Source organism: Gossypium raimondii, chromosome 2 (genome assembly GCF_025698545.1).
Source record: "Gossypium raimondii isolate GPD5lz chromosome 2, ASM2569854v1, whole genome shotgun sequence".
NCBI classification, from domain to species: Eukaryota; Viridiplantae; Streptophyta; class Magnoliopsida; order Malvales; family Malvaceae; genus Gossypium; species Gossypium raimondii.
Window position 1 is genome coordinate 21234750 of NC_068566.1, and position 23300 is coordinate 21258049.

The 23300-nt window shown below is 34.6% G+C and overlaps 1 long non-coding RNA gene across 1 annotated transcript; it reads left to right on the plus strand.

Moving 5' to 3' along the window:
* Positions 1-22525: 22525 nt before the first annotated feature.
* Positions 22526-22942, plus strand: LOC105788360 (uncharacterized). Its single transcript, XR_001131978.2, has 2 exons — positions 22526-22653; positions 22738-22942. It is a non-coding gene; the product is annotated as an uncharacterized LOC105788360 (long non-coding RNA).
* Positions 22943-23300: the final 358 nt, after the last annotated feature.

Here is a 23300-nt window from a genome sequence, read left to right on the forward strand (position 1 = left end):
TTTTATTACTCATTCAATAGCCCAAAATTAAAAATTATTCGACCATGGGATTGGGGTGAAAACCCAAATTCTCCAAAGAAATTTCCAGCCAAATTTACCAAAAAAATTGACCACCACCCATATTTCACATATTGGGATTACCAAATGGCGTGGTACAACTCCTTCTTAATGAACAACCAACATATGAGACATTCTTGGCTCATATATTTCAAATACGGTACCCAATTCAAATTCTCAAACTTGTTCCAAGAATGGTGGAATTGGTATGGACCATCATCCTTCGAGATCCTACCAGAAAAAATTCAAAATTTATGGCCCAAATTCTTCGACAAATTTCAACCTGAACCAGACCAAAAACACATTTACAGAACAATCCATTTTTCCTCAAAACTGTGCATTTCTTGGATTGTTTCTTGGAATTATTCCTATGAACAAAATCAATGTATTGGAATTCCATTATTAGTTCGAAACTACAGAACTAAATGGTGGGACAAATTTAACGATGAAAAATATAATTCAAAATATTTGGATAATTTTCTCAACAAGAATTCGAGATTATGTAAGTCCGTAGCCCCGAATCAAACCACAACAAAGTTCCTACTAGAAAACTCGATAGTTAGTGCGATGTTAGCTCAAGCCAAGATTAAGAAGGAATACAAAAAACTCATGGTTGAAATGCTCTGCTCAATGGATTCTGAATCCGAAGACGAGAAATCTTTAGCGTCTTCAATCAATATGGTGGATCTTACAGACGGTACCACCTCAGTAACCATTACTAGGACCAAGAAAAAATGATGTAAAAGAAAGAAATGAATGAAAATGAACAGGAAATATTCTCTGGCAAGAACAGTAAATATTCTCTTTAGAAAAAGATGAGTGAACAGGAAATATTCTCTGGCGTGAACAGTAAATATTCCCTGACAAGAAAAGACGAGTGAACAGAAATATTCTCTAGCGTGAATAGTAAATATTCCTTGGCAAGAACAGTAGAAATCTCCAGTAGAAACAGTAAGATTCTCTGGCGCATGAATAGTGAATATTCTCTGTAGTTTGTATTTTTGTAACCAGAGGATATATTCTCTAAAAATTTTCAATTATGCAATGAAATTACAAATTAAGATTACGACTATCACGTTACAAATTTCATCCTCAGATCCTCGAGACAATCTGGAAACTTTTCAGAGAATATATCCTCTGGTTACAAAAATACAAACTACAGAGATATTCACTATTCATGCACAAGAGAATCTTACTGCATCTGCTAGAGATTTCTACTGTTCTTGCCAGGGAATATTTACTGTTCATGCCAAAGAATATTTCCTGTTCACTCGTCTTTTCTTGCCAGGGAATATTTATTGTTTACGCCAGAGAATATTTCATGTTCACTAGTCTTTTCTTGCAGGGAATATTTATTGTTCTAGCCAAAGAATATTCCCTATTCATCTCTAAAGACTCCTTTAGGAAAATAATTATAAATTATATTTAACAAACAACTTCCTCAGAATCCCAACACCATTAAAACACTAACACAAAATCGAGCAAAAATAATACCCACGCTCGCGCACAGATTCGAACACAGGACCTCCATCACACTCTCTTACCACTCGAACCAGCAAGCTCATTCTGATATGGATTAACAAACAATTTTACATAAGCCCACTCGGCAAGGGTAATGTTAGGATTAGAAAAAAAAATTCCCAAATATGGGACTTGAACCCCAAACCTCCCACACACACCTAGAACGCTTAACCACTGAAGTAGATACACATTTTTGTTAGAAATTTACAGAAACAGAAATAAATTATTCAGGGCGTTACAACTCTACCCCCTAAAAGAAATTTCAACCTCGAAATTTACCTGATCAGAATAGATGAGGATACTGCTAACGTATCGAATCCTCAAGTTACACGTGACTTCCTAAATGCCATGATTCCGCTATAGAACCTTCACTAATGGTATGGACTTCCTCCTCCTCAAAAGTCAAATCTGGTCTAACCTCGATCTCCTTAACAGAGACAACGTGAGATGGATAAGATCGGTACCGCCTCAACATCGAGACGTGAAACACTTCGTCAATACGGTCCAGTCCAGCTTTAGAGGTAGCTCCAACTAATAAGCGACCGGTCTCACACGCTTCAGAATCTGATACGGCCCAATGAACCTAGGGCTCAACTTGCTTTTACGACCGAATCTCAAAACTTTCATCCACGAAAAAACCTTAAGAAAAACGAAGTCACCCACGGAGTACTCAATATCTTTCCTTTTCAGATTTGCATGAGAATTCTGTCCATTAGAAGCCACCTTCAAATGATCCCGAATTAGTCTAACATTATCTTCAGTCTCAGAAACCAACTCAGGACCTAAAACTCGACGCTCATCCAATTTAGTCCAACATAGCGGTGTACGACACTTACGACCATACAAAGCCTCATAAGGTGCCATCTGGATGCTAGACTAGAAACTGTTATTGTAGGCGAACTCAGCTAACAACAAATAATCCTCTCAACTACCTCGAAAATCAATCACACAACTCCGAAGCATATCCTCCAGTATTTGAACCACCCTATCAGATTAACCATCGGTCTGAGGATGGAATGCAGTACTGAAGTCCAATCTCAAACCTAGAGCCTCGTGCAATTTCTTTCAGAACTGAGAAGTAAAACGAGGATATCTATCAAAAATTATCAAAACAAGAACCCCATGCAGTCTTACAATCTCAGAGATATAGAGCTTCACTAACTTTTGCGAAGAGTAGTCAGTCCGAACCGGAATAAAATGAGCGGACTTGGTCAATCGATCCACGATGACCCAAACAGAATCCTTCTTAGTGGGTGTCAATGACAACCCACTAACGAAGCCCATCGTTACTCGTTCCCATTTCCATAAGGGAATCTTAATAGGTTGTAACAAACTTGAAGGTAACTGGTGCTTAGTCTTAACCTGCTGGTACGTCAGACAATGAGCAACGAAATTCATAACCTCACATTTCAACCCAGCTACAAGTACAGCTCATGAAGATCACGATACATCTTATTACCATCGGGATGCATAGCATAAGGGCTACTATGCACCTCCCTCAGAATCGACTGCCTCAAATCAGAATCATTCGACACACAAATTCGACCTCGAAAATAAAGAACTCCATCATTAATCAACCCAAAATCCAAAGTACTGCCACTATCAATCTGATGAAACAGCAAACTTAGAGACTCATCTCTTAACTTCTTAACTCGAATCTAATCAATCCGAGTCGACTTAACTTGCAACTCGACTAACAGACCTCCATCATCAAATAGACTAAGACGAGCAAACATCGCTCCCAAATCATATTGGCCTTACTAGGATGATACTCTATCGTGCATCCTAATCTTTGAGTAGCTCAATCCACCGATGCTATCTAAGATTTAACTCCTTCTGAGTAAGAAAGTACTTGAAGCTCTTGTGATCAGTGTAAATGATACACCTTTCACGGTACAGATAATGCCTCCAGATCTTTAACGCAAAAACCACAGCATCAAGCTCAAGATCATGCGTCAGATAATTCTCCTTGTATGTCTTAAGCTGATGGGATGAATAAGCCACAACCTTACCATCTTGCATTAGTACACAACCCAAACCAACATATGATGTATCGCTATAGATCACAAACTCTTTACCGAATTCAGGCTGTATCAAAACAGGAGCCTAAGTCAGAACAGACTTGAGCTTCTCAAAGCTCGATTATTATGCATAAGTCCAGACAAAAGGACCACTCTTGCACAGAAGCTTAGTTAGAGGAGCTGCAATCAGAGAGAACCCTTCGAAAAACATCCGATAATATCCTGCAAGACCCAAAAAACTGCAGATCTCAGATACATTCTTAGGCTGTTTCCAATCAAACACCGCCTCAATCTTTCTAGGATCAACTCGGATCCCCTCAGTAGAAACTAAGTATCCCAAAAAAGTCACCTCTTGTAACTAAAACTCACACTTGCTCAACTTAGCATAGAGCTATTTCTATCGAAGTATCTGAAGCACTACTCTAAGATGCTCAACATGCTCATCCTCGGTCTTAGAGTAAACCAAAATATCGTCAATGAAGACCACGACGAACTGATCCAGATATCGCTGAAAGACTCGATTCATCAGATCGATGAATGCATCCGGAGCATTCGTCAGACCAAAAGGCATAACAAGGAACTCGTAATGTCCATAACAAGTCTTAAATGCAGTCTTATGAACATCAACTTCCTTAACTCTAAGTTGATGGTACCCAAAACGAAAATCTATTTTCGAGAACACTAAATACCCTCGAAACTAATCAAATAGATCGTCGATCCTCGGAAGTGGATATATATTCTTCACCGTTAGTTTATTCAGTTACCGATAATCAATACACATCCTCATGGTCCCATCCTTTTGTTTAACAAACAAAACTAGTGCCCCCATGGTGACACACTAGGACAGATGAAACCACGATCTAAAAGCTCTTGAAGTTGAGCCTTAAGCTCTGTAAGCTCCTTCGGTGCCATACGGTATGGAGTGATAGACACAGAAGCTATACCCAGTAGAAGTTCAATGCTGAATTCAACTTCTCGATTCGCAGGTAAACCTGGTACCTCCTCAGGAAAGATATCTGAAAAATCCCTCACTATTCTGATATCCCCGATAGAAGAGTCTCCAGAAATAGAAACACTGACATAAGCCAAATACACGTCACACCTTTTTCGAACCAGTTTCTCAGCCATAAGAGCGGAGATCACATTGGACAGATAATCTAGACGATCACCGATCACAACCACCTGTTTATCATCCTCAGTCCTCAGAACGACCCTCTTAGTCATGCGATCCAAACTGACTCAGTGCTCAATCAACCAATCCATACCCAGAATCAAATCGAACTCCCCAAATGGTAACTTTATCATATTTACCAAAAATACAACCCATTCCACCTCTAACGGAACATCCTTATAAAGTTTACTAACCCGAACAGACTACCCCAACGGACTCAGTACAGTAATCTCACTAGAAGTATTCTCGGCCAAAATCTCCAAGTTTTTAGAAACAAAACTAGCTACATAGGAGTGTGTAGAACTTATGTCTATGAGAGCAGTATAAAGGTACATCAAAAATAAAGAATGTACCAGTGAATAACATCAGGAGCATCTCTATCCTCTCGGCGTCGAGTAGTATAAACCAACACAGGTTGTCTCGCCTCAGTCTAACTAGCACCCCTGCCCAGTGCTCTCTGTCCTCTGCCCATATAATTACCACCCCTAGCCGGTCCATAGCCCCTAGGTGGCTGCTGAACTGCCCTCTGAGGCTGTACAGAACCCAATATTGAAGCTTGCATTTGATCAGCCCGCTATGGACACCCTCTAATACGGTGCTCCAAAGATTCACACCTCAAAGAAGCCCCTAACCTTATCCAACACTCGCCCAGATGACGCCTACCACAATCACTACATGGTTGAATCACAGTAGGAGCAACAGGAACCCTTACTTTAACTGACCCATCAGGTTTGACCGGTTTCTTAGGCCTCTAAACAGAACTAGAGGGCTCTGAATCCCTCTTATTCTTGCCTTTCTCATGATACCTATTCTGGTGCTCAACATGCTTAACCTCTTTGGTGATCTTCGCCTTATTAACCAGAACCGTGAACTCTCGATCCCTCTGAGGAGCAATCTATACCCTCAAATTATCCCTCAAGCCATCCTCAAAGCGGATGCATTTCTCATATTTAGACGTCTCTATACCTTGCGCGTAGCGGCTCAACCTTAAAAACTCGGCCTTATACTTGGCCATTGATCTATCACCTTACATGAGATTTATGAACTCACGCCTACGAACATCCACATAACTCACCCTTAGATACTTCCCCTAGAAAGCGGTCTTAAAGAAGTCCCATTTAGACGATCTAGCTAAATACCCTCCTCAACTGATAACCACTACTGATAAGCCTCTTCGCGAAGCAAAGAGACTGCCCCCTAAGTTTACGCTCAGGAGTACAATCTATGTTGTCCATGATCCTCTCGGTGGCCTCCAACCAATACTCAGCCACAGTAGGGGAGACTCTAGTAACACCTCTAAACAGCTCAACACCATTGGACCGAAGTCGTTCAATTACTGACCCACGGCCCCCAGATTCAAAATAGGGTCCAGCGACCCTCTACAATACCCTCAACATGGCTTGGAACAGTGTGTCGTCCTTAGCCGAACAGCTTTGAGACCCAGTCTTAGTAATAGTGATACGAGTCACAAAGGCCCAACTCCAGCTCAAGAACGTGATGGGCTCAAATTACCACAAGGCCCAATAACGAGGTCAAAGGCCAGACAAATGCGTACGAAACTAAATGAAATCATTCAAGACTTCATTAGCATGGCCTAAGATGCATATACAAAGGAAAAAGAAAATCAAGATTCACTTTCTTGTTTTCAAGAAAATCAAGAAACCGAATCTTGGTCCAATCTTGCTCTTTTGAGCGGTTTCAAGAATCAAGAAAATCAAGATCTCAAATCTTGGAAATCTTGGCCCAAGAAACCAAATCTTGCAGCTACGGCGCATTGGATCTCAGTTACGAGCATCAACGAACCAATTTCAGGAGAGAACGGATTACAAGCCCAAATGCTTGAAGAAACAGCCCAATAAGATGTTCCAAGCCCAATCAAGAAATTTAAATTAGACTTAGTTGAAAATCAGGCCAAATTGTCAAAGTGGCCCAATTTGTAAAATTTTATTTTTTAATACTTAGTTTAATTTTTAAACTTTATGATTAAATTCCTATGTAAAAATATTCAGCCCAAGAAGCCCATTAAAAGCCTTGGCCGAATTTCCCTTGAAGTTAATAATTAGGTTATTTTTTTAGTTTTCCTAATAGGGTTAGGAAAATAGATAGAAGGCCTATAATAAGGCATGGTCGGCCACCTTATACACAATTACATTGAATTACACATTGAAATCAGATTTTTGTTGAGTGAAAATTCTCTTTGAGTTTCTCCAAGAATTTCCTCTTGAGTTTTCTTTGGAAGTAGTTTTAACAATCTTTTTTATTGTGGGAGCCATCTTCAGCCTTCTTCTTGCCATTGTCCTACATTGGAGGGGAGATTAGAGCCGTTTGAAGGGAGTTGTGAAATCTTTCTCGATTTCAAGGCTTCTTAGGACTTTACTTTATTTTCTTGCTGTTTATTCCTCTTTAATTTTTCTGCTTGTGCTTGTTCATTGATTAAATTGTTTTAATCTCTCTTGTTACGTTTCCAGCCCTTTCAATCTTCAAGAATCTATTCGGCACCAGCCTTGGGCATCAAGAATCATTCTTTATTCATAATTCTTCTTTTTCTTGCCGCACAAAACCTAGTTCTACTTCAATTTGGGGTTTCGTGATCTGTTGAGTCTAATTTTTCTGATTTGTGTTTACTTGTCAGATTCGGCTGATTGGAGACTTTTCTTATAGTTCAATTTCGTGTTCTTGGCTTCCAAGAATCCCTATTAATAAGTGTTTCAATTCTTGGCTAATTCTTTATTGTTTTGGGTGTTTCGTTTCAGATCTGTTGATTCTAAGTTTAATTTTCTGTTTCGTTTCAGATCCAAGCGTCTAGCGTTTTCATAGGAGTTTTCCGTGACTTGGCAACTCGATCTTGGTCCGCGCGCAACCCCCTATCATTTGGTACCAGATTTTGGGCGTTTTGGGTGTTCTTGGTTGATTTCTAAACTGATCTCCTTTTAAAAACAGTAAATAGCAGTTTTTTACCCCGAAAAAATTTTTGGAAAAAATTTCATTTGAGTGGGTAAACGTTGTCCGATTGGTCTGAAATTTTATATGAATATTTGTGGCACTGTGATCAAATATAAAAAAATATTTCCCACAAAAAAATCATTAGAAAATGTCAAAAAATATAAAAATATGAAATAAAATAAAAATAAAAAAAATATTGAGCGGGTTGAGTTTAGTGCCGAAACTTTCCAAATCAAATATAAAATATTTAAAGACATTCCAGTTTAAATTTCGTGATTTTTGGAGATCGGGAACACCTCAAACGAAGTTGTCAAATTACTCTGCAGTTTTTCGAGTTTTCGGGTGTCAGCAATTTTTATTGATTCTTAGCTGTAGGTTTTCATTTGTTTTACTTTTATTTTTCCTTTATACTATCTAACACCTTCTTGTTTCTTGTTTTAGTAGGATTTAAAAGTGTACACAATTCTTCCTCGGTGCGACACAAATCAATTGGAGTCTCGTCACTTTTTGGACTCCTAGTGCAATTAGGATTCTTTGGTAGTTACGGTTCATATACTTTCTAATTGATTGATATAGACTCTACTACAGAACTCACAAGATTGAATTTTACCTCTTTAAGAATTTGATTTTCCTTTTTGAGTGATTAACGGTGAGGTTTGTTAATTTTTTTCGAGTGTTGAGTGTTTGTTTTGCAGGTATTCCAAAAGAAAAAAATAAGATGCATTGAATTGGTCAAGTCGATGATGAGAATAATGACCATAATGATGTCCATGATAAATGCCTTGTAGTCCGCCGCACCCTTAACATCCAAATGAGAGATGATTTTGATAACCAAAGGACCAATATCTTCCAATCTAGGTGTTTTATAAAAGGTAACTTATGTTCACTTATTATTGATAGTGGGAGTTGTTCAAATGTAGTTAGCAACTATTTGGTGGATTCCTTAAAGTTACCTTGTACCGAGCACCCTAAGCCGTATCACCTTCAGTGGCTTAATGAATGCTCAAAAGTTAAAGTTACAAAACAGGCCTTGATCACTTTTAAGCTCGGGAATTACGAGGATGAGGTATGGTGTGATGTGGTCCTAATGCATGCGACACACTTGCTCCTTGGACGGCCTTGGCAATTTGATCATGATATTACACACCAAGGCAAGCTCAATAGATACTCTCTTGTGTTTAAAGGTCGAAAATTCACTTTTTCTCCTTTAAATCCTAATGATGTATATAAAGATCAATTAAAAATGATGAAATTCTGTGAGGGGGTGGAAGAGAAAGGACAAATAAAAAAGACAGAGAGAAAAGAGGCTAGTAGTGAAAAAAGTCAAAATTTAAATGGCCCAAAGGTGAGTGAATCCGCAAGTGGTAAAACTAGAGTGAAAATTTTAATTGAAACAAAAAAAGATGTGTGGAAAGCCCTACTCAATAAACAGCCTTGTATCCTTGTGAGGTTTAGGCAAAACTATTTATCTCTATCTAACATTAATGAAAATTTGCCTAGTGTGTTTCAATGTCTTTTGTAGGATTATAAGGATATTTTTAGTGAGGCCCCTAAAGGTTTACCACCTTTACGTGGGATAGAACACTTCCGTTGGCCACATATGAAGAAGGATGTCAAAAAGGTATGTTCTAAGTGCATCACATGTAAACAAGCAAAATCTAAGGTAATGCCTCACGGCCTTTACACTCCTTTGCCAATTCCTACTTCACCATGGGTAGACTTCTCTATGGATTTTATTCTAGGTTTGCCATGAACTAAGAAAAGAAGAGATAGTATATTTGTTGTTGTTGACAGGTTTTCCAAGATGGCACATTTTATTCCTTGTCACAAAACAGATGATGCTACACATGTGGCAAACTTATTTCTTAAAGATGTGGTAAGACTTCATGGCATCCCTAAAACAATTGTTTCCGACAAAGATGTCAAATTCCTTAGCCACTTTTAGAAGGTATTGTGGGGAAAGCTTGGTACGAAATTACTGTATTGAACTACATGTCACCCCCAAATCGATGGCCAAATTGAGGTAGTCAGTCAAATTTTAGGATCCTTATTACGATCTGTTGTGGGAAAGAACATTAAAAATTGAGAAGAATGTTTGTCATTTGTTGAATTTGCATATAATAGATCTATTCATTCTACAACTGGCTATTCACCATTTAAACTTGTTTATGGTTTTAACCCACTAACAGTACTTGATCTTGCACCATTACCACTAGAACATATTGTTAATTTAGATGGCAAACAGAAAGCTGAGTTGGTGAAATCCTTCCACGAGAAGGCTAGGCAACGAATAGCCAAAACAAATGACATCAACACCAACAAAGCAAATAAGGGTCGCAAATGGGTTGTCTTTGAACCCGGAGATTGGGTTTGGGTCCATATGAGGAAAGAATGATTTCCTACAAAAAGAAAAACCAAGTTGGATCCAAGAGGTGATGGGCATTTTCAAGTACTCGAGCGGATCAATGATAACGCATACAAAATTGATCTACCCGGTGAGTACAATGTAAGTTCTACTTTCAATGGGGCTGACTTATCTCTATTTCATTTTTCAGATTCGAGGACGAATCTTTTTGAGGAAGGGGGAATGATACGAGTCATAAAGGCCTAACTCAAGCTCAAGAACGTGATGGACTCAAACTACCACAAGGCCCAATAACGAGGTCAAAGGCCAGGCAAATGCGTACGAAACTAAATGGAATCATTCAAGACTTCATTAGAAAGGCCTAAGATGCGTATACAAAGGAAAAAGAAAATCAAGATTCACTTTCTTGTTTTCAAGAAAATCAAGAAACCGAATCTTGGTCCAATCTTGCTTTTTTGAGCGATTTCAAGAATCAAGAAAATTAAGATTTCAAATCTTGGAAATCTTGGCCCAAAAAACCGAATCTTGCAGCTAAGGCGCATTGGATCTCAGTTACGAGCATCAACGAACCGCAGCTAAGGCGCATTGGATCTCAGTTACGAGCATCAACGAACCAATTTCGGTAGAGAACGGATTACAAGCCCAAATGCTTGAAGAAACAGCCCAATAAGATGTTCCAAGCCCAATCAAGAAATTTAAATTAGACTTAGTTGAAAATCAGGTCAAATTGTCAAAGTGGCCCAATTTGTAAGATTTTATTTTTTCAATACTTAGCTTTATTTTTAGACTTTATGATTAAATTCCTATGTAAAAAAATTCAGCCTAAGAAGCCCATTAAAAGCCTTGGCTGAATTTCCCTTGAAGTTAATAATTAGGTTTTTTTTTTAGTTTTCCAATAGGGTTAGGAAAATAGATAGAAGGCCTATAATAAGGCATGGCCGGCCACCTTATACACAATTACATTGAATTACACATTGAAATCAGATTTTTGTTGAGTGAAAATTCTCTTTGAGTTTCTCCAAGAATTTCCTCTTGAGTTTTCTTTGGAAGGAGTTTTAACAATCTTTTTGATTGTGGGAGCCATCTTCAGCCTTCTTCTTGCCATTGTCCTACATTGGAGGGGATATTAGAGCCGTTTGAAGGGAGTTGTGAAATCGTTCTCGATTTCAAGGCTTCTTAGGACTTTTCTTTATTTTCTTGCTGTTTTTTCCTCTTTGATTTTTCTGCTTGTGCCGATTCATTGATTAAATTGTTTTAATCTCTCTTGTTGCATTTCCAGCCCTTTCAATCTTCAAGAATCTATTCGGCACCAGTCTTGGGCATCAAGAATCGGCACAAAATCTATTCGTTCTTGATTCATAATTCTTCTTTTTCTTGCCGTAGAAAACCTAGTTCTACTTCAATTTTGGGTTTCGTGATCTGTTGAGTCTAATTTTTCTGTTTTGTGTTTACTTGTCAGATTCAGCTGATTGAAGACTTTTCTTGAAGTTCAATTTCGTGTTCTTGGCTTCCAAGAATCCCTATTAATAAGTGTTTCAATTCTTGGCTGATTCTTTATTGTTTTGTGTGTTTCGTTTCAAATCTGTTGATTCTAAGTTTAATTTTCTGTTTCGTTTCAAATCCAAGCGTCTAGCATTTTCATAGGAGTTTTCCATGACTTGACAACTCGATCTTGGTCCGCACGCGACCCTCTATCAAATAGGCGAAATCGGTGTCTCATTCTTATCTAAATTTGGCATACTGCCTCTACCACAGCCACGAATACCATGTCCACGAGTTTCACAAGCGCTCATTGTATATTTCAAATTTATCTACATTATAAAATTTCATGTATCAGTTCCAGTATTTATTAGCAGATATTTTATGCAAAAATTGTTAGTAGTTCAGAAATGTTTTCAGTTGTTTTAGTCTCTAACTAACTCAATACAATTTCAGAAAGTACAAACTATAATGTTCTATCTAAATACAGAAATACTTACAGGATCAGCGCCGGAGACTCGGTGTACCACATACTTTCTAAAATTATCCAAATTATTTGAAAATCACTTCATTTTTTTAAAACACAATTTTGAAACCCAAAATTTCACAGCCCGACTTTTGCAACCTGACTCTGATACCAGTAAATGTAACACCCCAAACCCAGCCTAGATATTATGGCCAAATTTAAAAATGCTACGAAGAGGGGTTTTGAAAACTCAGTCATTTTGAAAAAATGAATTTGAGCTTTTATGGCTCATATTCCTTTATATCTATTATCGAAAGCATTAATTAGTTAATTCATTCGTCAAAAACAGAACTTACAGCGGAAGTTTCAAAATCGTTATATTTTAAAAAATCAGGTCATATTTTTAGGAAACCTTTGTTTTCATAAAACCAAATTTCAATCAAGCATCGTAATGAAAGAGTAAAAAAAGCATCCAAAAACAAAACAAAACCAACAGTCTGAAGAGTCCTAAAAATTACACACTCTTCAAATAAAAACCGAAAATATAAATATAAATAAGAATTGTAAATTACTAAGTAAAATAGTTTTCAATCAAGTGGTCACCGCTGAGCCTCCATCGCAACATCCTGTCTAAGTCTGTGCATTACTTCTATAGAACAGACAAATAGATGTGAGTTTTTCGAAAACTCAATGTGTAACCCAAAAGAAATAGACATGCTATACATATAGAAATCACATACACAGTCAGATTCAGATTCAGATTCGGACCTAAGTCCTTCCTAGATTCAAATAATAGAAACAGATATGCAGAATAGATATACAGAATCCTACCCCCATTCTCTACGCATCAACTCCAACCATCCCAACACACCATGTGGGGTTAAAAACACCCACCCATCCCTACACACCATATCGTGTCGTTACGACACATATCAAAAAATATGCAGCCAAGCTGCCAGAGTATAGGTGATGATCGCCATACAGAACACTTCCTCCACAAACATATATCCCACCCCAAACATAATTACATATTACAGTTACAGAAATGTCATGCTCATGTTCAGATATCAAATATGTAAATATAACAAAATAATCAGACATACATAACAGTGTCATACTCAGAGTAAAATATCAAATTATTAGATCACATAGTTTTAGGGTTTAGTTAGCCTTTACTAACCCTACGGTAGACCCACAGTCGATCGGAACGACCCGTGCGACCCTAGGGAAAATTTTTAGAAATATGGGCCCACATACCCATGTGGCTCACACGCCTAGATTGACCTTGCTTGTGTGGCCCACACAGCCTGGCCTAAAAACCCACATGCCTGTGTGACCCACACGCCCAATTTGGCCTAGCCTGTGTGACTCACACGGCCACACTCACACCACCACACGATCGTGTCTTAGCACGATCGTGTCTCGCACATGGCTAGCCACACGGCCAGGTACACGTTCCTGTGGCATTGACAGTAAGGTTTTGTGGCTTTCGCTGAAACTTATTTTTCTGCATTTTGGGAACACACCTAGTATGGTTGCGATGCAAAAACACTGCCGAGCCAAACAGCACCTAAAGTTGACATAGCAAACCCCCAAAATCAGTCTAAAATTGAGATTGCCAAAACTTAAAATCAACAATAGAAAGTAAATTATAACACTGATTTGAACAGTAAAAGGATTTCCCTAACCCACACAAAAATCACCCCTTACACTTACCAAACCGCACAAAAACACCGAAGAACCAAAAACTAGGGATTGAGTGACAAGATTCTGACAAAATGTCAAATGCAAGGAAACAAAAGAATTTTGTCAGACAACAAAAAAAGGACATTGATTCTTTTGAGTTCGAAAGAGAGAGAAAATAGTAAAAAATAATAAAAATAATAAGAATATCCACTAAGGGTGAGTTTGGATGGGCGGTGCATTTACCTGCGGTTAGTGTCAAAACAGCGGTGGCGGTGAGATTAGATACTGTAGTGATACTGTAGCGTGAGACAAAAAGCAAGCTAAACGCACCGCACCGCACTCAATCACCCATCCAAACCCACCCTAAATCCCTCAATTTACTCCCCACTAACCCACTAACAAACAACTTCCTCAGAATTCTAACAGCATCAAAACACTAACACAAAACCGAGGAAAAATAATACCCACGCTCACGTAGGGATTCAAACACAAAATCTCCATCACACTAACTCCCTTACCACTCGAACCAACAGGCTCATTCTAATATAAATTAACAGACAATTTTACATAAGCCCACTCGACAAGGGTAGAAAAATAACAAAATTTCTCAAATGTAGGACTTGAACCCCAGACCTCTCACATACACCCAGAACACTTAACCACTTAAGCAAATACACATTTGCGTCAAAAATTTACAGAAATAGAAATAAATTATTCAATGCGTTACATTGAAAATATATTATACTAAAAAATATTATCACAATGCATTGTAAAATTGTAAATAAATAATAAAAAGATTAAAACCTCAAAATTGTTCCAATTTTAAATTATGTTTTTGCTTTTATTGTACTAAAATAATCTTATAGTATCAAAATAAATGAAACATTGGTTTATATTTTCATTTAATTATAAATTAAAGTTAAGGTTTTAGATTTTGGACTTATTTTAAACCTGTTAAAATGAAATTTGTCAATCATTTTCTTTACAATAAGTTAATATATCATCCCAGTTGTTGAGTTTGTCTGATTTTCTAATTTTATTTCATTGCAAAAAGTATGACTTAGATGTAATTTATTTTCTCTTAAAAATACCCACTATAACTCCATCATTTTTCCTTGTTTGTTAACATTTAATTAGTGACATAGGTTACCATTTTATATTTATATGGAAAAACAAAATCTAATATTTACTAAATAATTCAATCTTAAGGCCTGAATATTTATTATGAAAAAGATTTATCTTATAAGCTCCACGTCCATAATTCAATCTAATATTACACCTTCAAATGTTTTTTTTCTCCTCATATTCATAAATTTTGAGATATGCATCAGAATTCAAGAATCAAATACTTCATTTTCATAATAAAATAATAAATTTATTTTAAACAAAATAAAATAGAACAATGCAAAATGAATCAAATACTTCATTTTCATAATAAAATAATAAATTTATTTTAAACAAAATAAAATAGAACAATGCAAAATGAGAGATAAAAGTAATTACTGCATTAACAAAATTCAGATGAATAAAAAGCGGAAAAAAGTAAATAAATAAATTCAACACTTGCATGAACAGAAACAAAGCCTAAATAATATTGAGATGAATCAACCAAAATATGTGCTATAAATAAGAGATAAAAACTACAAATACTGAATAAAGATTTTAGACATTCATTCATTTTTGCTATAATAACTAAAAGTGAAAAAGTGAAAAAAAAAATTGTAACTTTTGCATGAACAGAAAAAAAGCGGATGTGTTGAGAGGAGGTTAATTATCTCAAATCCTGAACAAAAGGTATTGTCCCACTCTAAGAAGGTTCATGAAGTTAAGGAGCACTTCAATTGATATAGATATAACTTGCAAGCTCAAAGAAAAGATGTCAGTATTGTTAGAAATATTAATTATGGAAGTTGCACCTATAGGGGATCGAACCATAAACTTATGTGCCTTACCTTAGCATATATGGTACCACTTGGTTAGGCTAACCAAACCAAACCAAATCAATGTGTTTGTCATGTCAGCAAAGTTAATAAACGTTAACTTTTTTATCTATTTTGAGGTGATTTGACAAACAATTCAAGTTTACACGAGAAAAGAGGTAAAAAATTAAATGAATGAAAATATATTTTTTTCTATAAAGTTAGAAGACAAAAAATCATTATGCAAAATATTAATTATGTTTCTCAACAGTAAAGAATTTGTATTTTAAAAAGTCAATTTCGAAAGTTTTCAAATATAGAAATAGATATAATATATCAAAATTAAATAGGTAATTTCATCTGGTTTCCTTTGGCTGTTTCCTTCCTTACCATAAAATAAATACAATAAATATTAGAGAGTAACGGATTTACAATTTAGATAACGTTAATGTCTACCAAATATTGTAAATACTTGTGGATGTGATCCCTTTTGGCTATATTAGATATATATTATTTCTAAAACGCTTAATATATAAATTGGTAAATAAGTTTGATTTTTTTAATATGATATCTGTGCTATTTTATATCCAACGTGGTACTTATTTTTTACAAAAGGTATAAATTTTAGTACTTGAAGTTAACATTGTCAACCTTTTAGTTTTCAATTGGATTTTAGAGTTGATTTAATGAAAATTCATAATTAGCTAATAAAATTAGCAATTAATTTCCATCAAACCTACCTTAAGACCGAATTAAATCACATTCATCCGATTATATTTGATAAATTAAACGCAACATTAAACAAATTCAAAATTAGCACTAAGTTTATTCTATTAACAAAATCCTGAAAATTCAAATATAACAATATTAAAATTAACTTTCATCAACTTAACCTTAAAACTCAAATTAAACACACAAAAGTTAACATCGTTGCCTTTAGGTATCAAAAAAATATTTTTTCAAATATAAGTATCAAATTGAAACAAAAATAACATAAGTATGAAATTAGAAAAAAAGTCTCACTCAAGTACCAAATGATATATTAAACCTTTCTAAAATTAAAATTTATTTAAAATTTATTTCTAAAATTAAAATAAAAATATTAAAATGTTTTAAAATTTATTTTAAAATTTAAAATGATTTAAAATTTTATTTCAAATTAAATTATATTCATTATATTTCAAAAGCTTAAGTATATTTTTAAAATTGTTTAAAATTTTCAAATATTGTTTCATCAATAATTTTAATAATATATTATTATTTAAATAATAAAATTTTATAAAATATACAAACAAACATGCATTGCATGGCTAGAAAATTAGTATATATATATATGACATCACCGGTTTTTGTCTTACCAACAGCATATCATACACCAAAAAAAATAATAAAAAAAATCAACGTATAGAATGAGGTAGTAACTTCCACAATGCCGATGCCAGCAGCAAACCCACATATAACAAGACATTTATAGAATGATATATACATTATAATCTCACATAACCCCAAAAAAGTTTAATCCAGAAGACAACCAAACAATAAAGCAGACTTCCAATCCAAATGAGTTCTCTGATATTATTTAAAGCCATTTAAATGGCCCAAGAAAACAAAAACAACTCCAATATTCCAACTTAAACACCAACACAAAGGCGTAGGACACACTATACCAAAATAGGCTTTTAGCGGCATTTGGATACAAAACGCCGCTAAAGATCGAGCATTAGCGGTGCTTTTTGGAAAACGCCGCTAAAGATCGAGATTTAGCGGCGCTTTATGGAAATCGCCGCTAAAAATAAGCATTAGCTACGTTTTCAAGAAAGGGCCGCAAAAAACCTAAGATCAACGCCGAGCTTTCGGGGATTTAGCGGCGTTTTTAAGAAAGCGCTGCTAATGCTCAGGGCTTCAGCGGCGTTTTTGAGAAAGCGCCGCTAATGCTCAGGGCTTTAGCAGCGTTTTTGAGAAAGTGCCGCTAATGCTCAGGGCTTTAGCGGCGTTTTTGAGAAAGCGTCGCTAATGCTCAGGGCTTTAGCTACGTTTTTGGGAAAGCGCCGCTAATGCTTAAGGCTTTAGCGGTGTTTTTGAGAAAGCGCTGCTAATGTTCTATTCTTAGAGGGATTTTCTAAAGAGCACCGCTAATGCTCAAGGATTTAAAATAATTTGAAATATTTGTTAAAAATGGAAAAACTGAAATACTATTATTTAAAATAATTTTAAAGTTTTTTGGGTACATTACTGATTTTTTAATTTATATATTAAATAATTTCTTATATAATCGTAAAAGAGATGGTATTAATTTTAAAATATTGAATTAATTATCACTATAGTTTAGGGTTTTTTTGTTTAGGGTATATGGTTTAAATAGGTTTAGGTGTTACCATTTTAAGGTTTATGGATTATGGGTTTAGGGTTTTTGGTTTAGGGTATATGGTTTAAACAGGTTTAGGTGTTGCCATTTTAAGGTTTATGGATTATGGGTTTAGGGATTATGGTTTATGGTTTATGGTTTAAAGGTTGGGGTTTAAGGTTTAGAGGTTATGTGTTAAGGGTTTATGGTTTTAGGGTTTTAGGGTTTAGGTTTATGGTTTAGGGTTTAGATTAACTAGTGTTTTCTAATTTATATATTAATTAATTTCTTATATAATTGTAAAAGAGATAATATTAATTTGGTTCTTCAAAATCATGTGAAGATTTGGTTCTTCAAAATCGATATAAGCTATATCCAAGGATATCCCCATCTTATCCATCCCGGTTCAGTATTTTTAGTGCTCAGTTCAATTTTTTTTATCTGGTTCAGTTTTTTGTGTGTTTTGCCTTGCCCCCGCCATGATCAAATAAGAATTGATTGAATAGGTTAAACTTTGCAAAGGTTTTAAAATATTGAATTAATTAGTGGGCTAAGCCAGCCCAAGCTGTGCCAATGCCCACTTTTAAAAACTTTTCCAACTTCAAGCTCGTTTTACCCGAATCACCCATTTCATTGTTTAAAAACAACAAAAATTATTTTATATTTAAATTTAATTATTAAAAATAATGTCAATATAACCTGTTTATATTTCTATTATTTTAAATGGTAAAACAGGCTAAGTTCGGCTAGCCTAAGATTAAAAAATATAAATCTAAGCCTAACCATATTTTGGACTAGGAGGGTTGTATAGGTAGTGAATATTTCTAATTATCATTTAAAGAGTAAATAACATATATTTTCTAAATTTTGAAAGGTTTTATATTTTTCGTGATTTAAAATTTTAAAATGAATTTTAAAAGATTTTAATTGTTTTAGAAATTTTAAAAGATTTTAAACTTTTATTTTTATAATATTTATATACTTTTAAAGAAAATACCAAATTAATAAAATTACAAACATTAAAGACTACAAAATTATTTTACCATTTTTTAATAAGGTGCCTTAAAAATTTTGCATTGATTATATATAATAATATTATAATTTTCCTCAAAATATATACAAATAATATTATGTATTTTATCATTTTGTTCAAAATGAAATAATTTTATAAAAACGCCGCAAAAAATAAGCAATAAGACCGTTTTTATAAAAAAAGTCGAAAAAGGTAACCAAAATCCCGCTCACTCCAAAAAATGATTTTTGGTTACCCGCTCGTTAGTCCCTCTTCTTCTCATCTCCATCGTGCGCCCTAAATCCCCAAATAAAAGTTTGTTTTTCTTTAGCTAAAATCCCCCAAATTTCCCATTTCCAACAACACCAGTCAACACCTACACCAATCACACTTCTTTTCCCTTTCCATTTCACTGCACTGAATTCACTCACCGTAGCTACTCCTTTTCTCTCGATCTGTTAGGGTTTTTGCGCTTTGTTTTCCCCCCTTTCTTTTATATTGTCTTTGCTAAGACGCCATTCACTGTTCGCTGAAATAAAGAGATAAAAAAAAGGTTGAAGAAGGTGAAGAATCTCTATTTCAGTTTCTTTTTCTGTCTTTGCTTTAAAAAATTTATTTTTTCTTCTTCTTATTTTTTTGTTACAGATCTTCAACAGCAGGTAGTATATAAGTTTTCCTTTTGATGAATACAATATTTTATTACAGTCCAAACTAATGTTTGTCAGGAATATTATTGCATACTGAACATCTGTTTCTCTTCTTTAGGTAAAGCAATTAGAGCAAGAAGTTGGTGAGCTTTGTAAGGCACTGTTTGAGAAGACTGAACAAGAAACTGCAATGCTTCAGGCACCATTTTTGCTTATGGCGTGACAAGTAGCGGGAAGACTCATACAATGCATGTAAGAAATAATTTGCTACTTCTTTTCATTATCATTGTATGTTCTACATTGTAGGGTGGTGTCTCCTATTTTCTATTGTTGTCTCATTATTTACAAGTCATTTTTTAATTTCAGAGCATTTATGTCTTCATATCATATCATAATTTATTGTCATAACTTCTTTATTTAAACTTTACTTATTGTGTCTAACATTGTTAGATGTATATTTATTATGTCACTTTAATTAGTTCATTTCAATTTCCAAATGAAAAAAATCTAAAAGATACATAAACTATGGATGACTAATGGAAATTCAAACATTTTTTAGGGTTGACATCTAAATTTCCATTTTCCTCACCAGGGGCGGGAAAACTGGAAATAGGCATGGCAAATAGTGGATCTGAAGCAAATGATACTCAGGTTTTTCACTTATATAACATATATTGTTAGTTTGAAGTTCTTTTTTTCTTTACAAGCATTCATATCAGTAACGAGTCTAATTTGATGCTTGAATTTATATGTATAAGTGAAGCTTGTTTGGTATTATAATAATGCACTTGGAAGACCAGAGAAGAAGAAATTTATTGCTAGAGCCAAAGCGTAAAATTCAAAAATCCTAACCTTCAAACCATGTGTCATTATTTAGTTCACTTGCATAACATAATTTCTCTTTCTTTAACTTTCTTCAGATACCATGGTTCAACTTGGATATCAGCTAGTCTTTCAGGGTAAAAATGTTACTTATTTTTATTGGTATTGTTTAACATATATATATATATATAGATTTTCCATTACAGACTTCCACCTCTGTATCAAAACTTCAACCTGCCACCTCCATTTGTGTTGCACACTGATTTCCCTCATTACAGGCTTATCTTGATAATAATGAACATGGCTTTACTAATGTAGCATTGTCAAATACCATACAGGTACAAGCTGTTGTAAAAAAATACGACATAATTTTCATTGCAGAAGAGGTATTTTGCTAAATCTCGATCTCCGGCTCTTTATTTTGCTTGAAATATTTCCTATAACTGTTTCCTTCGACACTCGTGCTCAAGTCCGAGTAACATATGAGAGATGTTTGGATGGTTTGTTCAAAAGTGAGGTTTTGTGCATTGCATTGTAGGTTATTTCTGCATTTGGGAGGCTTGGGACAATGTTTGGATATATGTCAATTGGACCAGTCATGGTGAGCCCTCAAGTAACAGAAGTCGTTTATTCTCAAAGCAACAAGCTTGGTAAGTTCAAACCTGTATCCAACACTCATGAGTGTTGAGAAAATTGGTAGCTCTTATTCTTGACTTTATTGAGCTCACCTTGAGGCTTTAAGTACCAACTATTTCTACTCGTCCTTTAGCTTTCAAGTAACTGATGCACAAAAATTAGGTTTGAGATTCACACTATGAATCTTATGTCACTCATTGATAGAGAACTTAGTACACATTTTACAGCACGGGCCAATACGAACATGTATCATTTTTCATACTAGCAGTGGACTCTTGTAAAATTTATTAGTAGAGGATTTTCTAAGATTTCCCTGAATCCTGATCTTTATTCCATCCTATGGTCACATTACAGTGTGACAAGAGAATTGGTTTCCCATTCTTAGTGACTTCCTTCCACTACTCAATACTATATGTACTGAGTTTAGTCTTTTTCATGGTGCTTCATTAGTTGAGCGAATATTTACTAATGATTCATTCCACCTATGAAAATTTTATAATGCTTAATTGTGAAATTTTGTTGAACTTTTTCTTTTTCTATTAAGAGTCTATGTAAAGCAGGAAAATTTTCCAGTTGCGATCGATTTTCATATTCTTATTCCATGAATAATTTATTTTCATGTTGCATTGGCCAATGGTTAACATGTTGTTTCCACATTTTTCTCCTATATTAGTCATTAACTTGCAATAGTTTTCCACGAAGTTCTAGTCCGAGACTCTATATTAGTCACATCTTACGTGGATTAAACCTTGAAAGGTTCAACTTTTTATTTCCATATGAAGATCTCTTTGGAGCAATGACGTAGAAGATTCATATTGCTATTCTTTTTAGCATGCTGCTACTGCCTAAATTACTTATGTTTCAAGCCTTTGGCAGTAATAATTAGAAAATGCCTATTTAAAATATTCAGTTCTTGTGATTCATTATTGTCTTTGATGATTATATTCCCTAATTCTAATTTTTTTCTTTGGTCTTGATCGTTAGTTCTAGTTTGAACCTTGACCACTAGATTAGATATACAATAGCTATTGACATGTGGTCCTTTGGCTGCATAGTTGCTAAACTCTTTCTTGGGCTGCCATTATTCCCAGGTGCTTCAGAATTTGCAAGGTTTTTATGAGTGAGAGGTAGTTTAATCCACAATGTGCTGAAAACTATTGCAAGTTAATGAGTAATTTTTCCTCAGAATATTTAGGCATTTTAATTGATGATTCATATATTAATATTTTCTATTTGTTGTGAAAAGTTTCTTGATGGAAATTGGAGTAGCAAGAATATATAATATATGCTTTGCTTCTTCCACTGAGCATTTTAGGGAGAAACAAATTAGGTTTAAGGCTTTTGACATGTGCTTGAGTCGATGAAGGGTGGTTTTTGGATCAAACTGGCTAAGACTTGGACAAAATAGTGGAAGAACATGACCTATCATACCATATGGCTCAACTAAGTTGAGGAATACCAGATTGTCAGCATTAGCATCCATTTCTTCATCTTCATTTCTTGAAGCATCAAAGGTTTCTTGAAGCTTTAAGGTTGTATGGTCATGGCTGGCGCCAAATAGAAGGTAAGTGCATAATGAGTTGAACTGATTTACTTATCTTTGCCATGGTCACTATGGTTTGAACAGTTTACTCTTATTTTCATGCAGAGCATGTAGGCACTAAATCTGTAGTTCAAATTCGAAGCCATGCTCAAAAGCTTTTCTCTAAGGCTCATTGCTTTGACTTCATTACAAGATTTCTTTGATTAAGTAAATGTATTATATCTTTTATTACCAAGATTTACTTGATTAAGAAAATGCATTGTATTTTTTATTACCTTGCAATGTGTATAGTCATAGGCAGGTTCAACTAGTCAGTCTGTTTCTCATATGTATTATTTATTTTAGTTTTGATTCTAAATTTTTATTTTTACTTTAATATTTACGACAACTTCAACTAGTCATGCATTTCTCATATGTATTATTTATTTTAGTTTTGATTCTAAATTTTATTTTACTTTAATATTTACGACAACTTGAGTTCTAACTTTTGGATTTTAATTGTGTTATTAATTTATTATTTTAAATTCTAAAACTAAATTCATTAATTTTTATATTTAGTTTTAAAGTTAAATTTTCATAGAAAATTTAATTTATTTTTATTTATCCTTAAAAGTATATCTAAAGTTCAAATTTGAAAAATAAAACATAATATAATATTTATCATAAAA